We start from the raw sequence: 6,172 nt of genomic DNA on the forward strand, positions 1-6,172 counted from the left end.
AGGAATAAATCGAAGGACGAATAAGCGAAAAAAGAGAGGAAAAGAAAAACCAAAGTACTAGGGGAAAAAAAAAAAAAAAAACTCTAGGGGAAAAAACACCCGTTTGATTCAATCTTCACGCCCGTAAGAAATACTGGGATCTCTTGTAGCTGATAAGGAGATAAGAGCGGGTTCAGAAAAGCCTAGATTACGATTTTTTCATTACAATTTCATTAGCAAAGGCAGACAAGACTATTTCAATGGAATAACTTAACACTGCATGATAACTTAGTTTTCAAGGGATACATAGGAATCCGTGTTGGCTGTTTTGTTCACTGTGTATGAACAATGATACGTATTACATTGATATTACTGGAACAAATATGTATAAGGAGTAATAGGGTTGTATGTTCAGGGGGGAGGGGAGTTCACAAGGTTAAGTTTTCCCGATGAAAATTATTTATGGTTTATGGTGAAAAAAGGTAAATAAAAACAAGTACAGGCATGATAATAAAGACGGTAAAAATAGAACACCAACGGTACTAGTTATAGTTTTTTTTTTTTTTACGGTAGGTTCATGTTTGAGTCGCCGTGGTCACAGCATGATACGTAATTGTAGTTTTCATGTTGTGATGCTCTTGGAGTGAGTACGTGGTAGGGTCCCCAGTTCCTTTCCACGGACAGTGCCGGTGTTACCTTTTAGGTAATCATTCTCTCTATTTATCCGGGCTTGGGACCAGCACTGACTTGGGCTGGCTTGGCCACCCAGTGGTTAGGTAGGCAGTCGAGGTGAAGTTCCTTGCCCAAGGGAACAACGCGCCGGCCGGTGACTCGAACCCTCGAACTCAGATTGCCGTCGTGCCAGTCTTGAGTCCGATGCTCTAACCAATCGGCCACCGCGGCCTTACTAGTTATAGTAATATGGCGTTAATATAATGACAACGTTGATAAAGCGAAAAATAACAACGATAATGTTAACTAGATTCACGTCCACGTCATGAAGAAGAAAGTAAGGAAGATAAGGGCCTTGTATATAAGTAGGTAGATTATAAGCAGCACGTAATATAAGTTTATAACACATAAAGATATACACAAGCGCACTTACTAATCCCTCCGTCTCTTTCTCCACACTTTATCGAGATCTCTCCCTCCCCACCTCTTTCTTTATCCTCTCTCTCTCTCTCTCTCTCTCTCTCTCTCCTTCTCTCTCTCTCTCTTTCTCTTCCCTCCCTCCCTCCTCCCTCCCTTCTTCCTCCCCCCCTCTCTCTCTCTCTCTTTCTCTCTCTCTCTCTCTCTCTCTCTCTCTCTCTCTCTCTCTTTTAATCCCGTTTCTTATTCCTTTTTCACTTGACGTCTCTTTTCACTCTCTTTCTTTTCTAATCCGCTTCCTCACCTCTTTCATTTCTTTATTCATTAAATCATAAAATCATATTAGGTTTCATCTCTCCGGTTTTTACGCTATATAAGCTGAATGATAAATATATGAATATGTATATACATACATATATATATCCATATACGTGTGTACAAGTATATATATATATATATATATATATATATATATATATATATATATATATATATATTATTATTTATATATATATATATGTATAATATGTATGTTGTATCTATATGTTGTATGTTTTAAAATTTTATATAATGGTTTTTTATGGGCCGCAGTGGCCGAAAGGGTTAGAGCGTCGGACTCAAGACTGTCACGACAGCAATCTGAGTTCAAGGGTTTTGAGTCACGACCGCCACGTTGTTTTCCCTTTGGGCAAAGAACTTCACCTTGATTTTCCTACCTAGCCACTGGGTGGCCAAACCGCCCAAGTCAAGTGCTGGTCCCAAGCCCGGATAAATAGGAGAATAATTACCTAAAAGGTTACCACCGGGACTCTCCGTGGAAAGGAACTGGGGGCCTACCACGTACTCCACTCCAAGAGCATCACAACACGAAAACTACAATTAAGTATCATGCTGTGACCACGGCGACTCAAACATGAACCTACCGTTAAAAAAAATCTATAACTGGGGCCCCACAACACACACCACACACACACCACACACACCACACCACACACACCATACCACACACACCCCCACACACACACCACACACACACACACACAACCCCCACACACACCACCACACACACACACACACACCACACACACACACAACACACACACACACACACACACAACACACACACCCACACCCCACACACCACAAAATACACAACACACACACACATATAATATATAATATATATTAAAATATATATATATATATATATATATATATATATATATATATATGTATATATATACAATATGTATATATTATATATATATATTATATATATATATTTTATATATATATATAATATATATGGGGTGTGTGTGTGTGTGTGTGGTGTGTATAAACACACATAGATATGCACATATAAAATACATACAAATACGCATATATAAACAATGTATACATATATATACCCTACATGCACACATACACACAAAACACACACCACACACACCCCACCCACACTATATATATATATATTTTATATATATATATGTATATATTATGTATATATATATATAATATTATTATATATTATATATATATATATAATATATATATAATATATATATTTTATATATTACTATATATATAAACTATATATATTTTATAATTATTATACTATATATATTATATATTGTGTGTGTGTGTGTGTGTGTTGTGTGTGTGTGTGTGTGTGTGTGTGTGTGTGTGTGTGTGTGTTATGTATGTATATACATCTATATCTATATATAATTTATGAATATATATATCTTAATTTATTTATTATTATATCTACTATATACTATTATTATGTATTTTATATATATATATATATATATATAATCTATAAAATATATATATATTATATATAATATATATATTATATATAACCTGTATATACATGTATGTGTGTGTGTGTGTGTGTGGGGTGTTTTATTTATGTATGTATATATATATATATATATATATATATATATATTTTATAATATATATAATTTTATATATATATATATATAACACACACACCCCCACACACACGCACACACACACACACACACACCCCCCACCACACACACAATATAGAAATAAAATTATATATATTATAAATATTATATTATTTATAAAGTATATAATTTAAATAATATATATATATAATATATATATTATATTATATAAATATATTTTAATAATTTATTATATTTTTATGAGAAATATATATATTATAATATAATTATATATATTACTTTAAATAAATAAAATTACATAATTTTATAATTTATATATATTTTATTTGGTGTGTGTGTGTGTTTGGTGTTGGTGTGGGATGTGTGGTTTATAATATGAAACATATTTTTATATGCGTTTTTGTTTATAATATGTGATATTATGGTGTTTAAACACACACACAACCACACACACACCCCCTTATATTATATATAATATAATATATATATATATATTATATATATAAACATTATGTTTATAACATATATATAATATATATTAATAATAAAAATTTATATATTTTAATATATTTATAATAAATGTGTTGTGTGGGGTAGTGTGGGGTGTGTGTGTGTGTGTGTGTGTAGTGTGTGGGTTTTTGTGGGTTTGTTTGTGTGTGGTGTGTGGGTGTGGTTGTGGTGGTGTGTGGTTGTGTGGTTGGGGGTGTGTGTGTGTTTTTGGTTTGGGGGGTGAGGTGGGGTAGTGTGTGTGTGTGTGTGTGGGGGTGGTGGTGTGTGTGTGTTGTGTGGCACAGTTTTAGTTTTTTTTTAAGGTGGGTTCATTTTTGAGCCCGGGGGTCCGCATGATATTTAAATTTGTATTTTTTCGTGTTGGGGATGTCTTGGAGTGAGTACGTGGTGGGTCCCCTTTTCCTTTTTCCCGGAGAGTGCCGGGGGCCCTTTTGGGTAATTATTCTCTCTTTTTATCCGGGTTTGGGGACCACACTTGATTTGGGCGGTTTGGCCCCCCATGGCTAGGTGGGAAATCAAGGTGAAGTTCTTTCCCCAAGGGAAAAAACGTGGGGGGCTTGACTCAACCCTTGAACTCAGATGCTGTCGGACAGTCGGGGTCCGCGTCTAACCATTCGGCCACTGGGGCCCCCATTAAACTTTATAACTATAAAACAACATACATAAAAATACATACATACTATTAAATATATATTATAAATTATATAATTATATATTATATAAAATATATATATATATATATATAATAAAATATATTTGTACACACGTATATGGAATATAGGAAGTATATACATATTCTAATTTATCATTCAGCTTATTAGCTAAAAACCGAGAGATAAAACTAATTTTTTTTATTTTTAATGAAAAGAATAAAGAGGTGAGAGGGGATTAGAAAAAAAGAGATAAAAAAGAGACTAAAGTAAAAAAGGAAAAAACGGGTTAAAAAGAAGAAGAGAAAAAGAGAGAGAGGAGAAGAAAGAGAGAGAGAGAGGGGGGGGGAGGAAAAAGAGGAGGGGGGAGGGAGGGGGGGAAGAAAAAGAGAGAGGGGAAGGAGAGAGAGAGGAGAGGGGAAGAGAGAGAGAGAGAGAGAGAGAGAGAGAGGAGAAGAGAGAGAGAGGAGAGAGAGAGAGAGAGGAGAGAGAGAAAGGAGAGGGGATAAGAAGAGGTGGGAGGGAGAGTCTCAAAAAAGTGGGGAAAAAGGGAAGGGAGGGATTAAAAGTGCGCTTGGTATATCTTTATGTGTTATAACTTTTTAGTGTGCTTAAATCACCTACTTATTACGGCCCTTATTTTCCCTTATTTTTTCCTTCATACGTGGACGCAATTATTTTAACATTATCGTTGTATTTTTCGCTTTTCAACTTTTGTCATTATATAAACCCCAATATTACTATAACTATGGGCCCGCGGGGCCGTTTGGTTAAGCAGGGACTCAAGATGGAAAACCCGAAAATCTGATTTCGAGGTTTCGAGTCCCCGGGCCGGCCGTTGTTCCCTTGGCAAGGAACTTCACCTCGCTGCCTCCCTAAACCACGGGGGCCGCCAGCCCCAAATCATGCTGGTCCCAAACCCGGAAAATAAAGAATGTTACCTAAAAGGGAACCCGGCACGTCCCTGGGAAAAGGGAAATGGGACCCTACCACGTACTCACTCCAAAAGCATCAAACATGAAAAAACAATTACGATCATGCTGGGACCACGGGGACTCAACGAAAACCCACCGAAAAAAAAAAAAAACAAACTATACCGTTGGGTTCTATCTTTACCCTCTTTTTTTCATGCCGTACTTGTTTTTTTTTTACCTTTTTTTTCCCTAACCATAAATATTTTTATCGGGAAAAATTTAAACCCGTGAACTCCCCTCCCCCCCAACTACAACCCCATTTCCCTTATACATATTGTTCCAGAAATCAATGAAACTATCATGTTCATACACTACAAAAGCCCAAAAACCCGGGTTCCTTGTACCCCGAAAAAAAATCATCAGTGTTAAGTTATTCCATTGAAAGAGTCTGGTCTGCCTTTGCTAATGAAATGTTAAAAATCGTAAACTAGGCTTTTTTGAACCCTTTATTCCTTATCGTACAAAAGATCCCCCCCTATTTTTACGAGCTAAAAAAATTTTCAAACGGGTGTTTTTTTTCCCCTAGCTGGGTTTTTTTTTTTTTTTTTTTTCTTCTTCTTTTTTTTCCTTCGTTCTCAGATTACGCTTTTTTGGGTTTTTTGGGCTTCGTAAATCGGGTTTTTTTTTAGTTTTATTCTTTTTTTGTTTTCCTTCGATTTTTTTTTCCTTTTCTTCTTTTCATTTTTTATTTTGTTTGATTTTTGGGGTCTTTTTTCCCTTCTTTTTCTTCTTTTATACATTTTCCTTTACCCTTTTTCTCTTCTTATTTTCTTTTTTTTTATTTGCATTTTTTCCCTTTTTTCCCCCTTTTTTTATTATTATTTTTTTCCCCATTTTTCCCCCTTTTTACTTATCACCTACTGATATGTCATAAATAAAAAGAGAAGTTTTTACCCTTTTGATCAACACCAAACAACATTATTTTTATCCAAACATTATTACAACAAGTTTTTTTCCCTAAAAAGGCATTTTTTTTCCTTTGGTTTTTTTTGGTTTTTTTTTTTTCGTTTTTTTTGGGGGTCAAATT

Source organism: Penaeus monodon, chromosome 2 (assembly GCF_015228065.2).
Source record: "Penaeus monodon isolate SGIC_2016 chromosome 2, NSTDA_Pmon_1, whole genome shotgun sequence".
NCBI lineage: Eukaryota > Metazoa > Arthropoda > Malacostraca > Decapoda > Penaeidae > Penaeus > Penaeus monodon.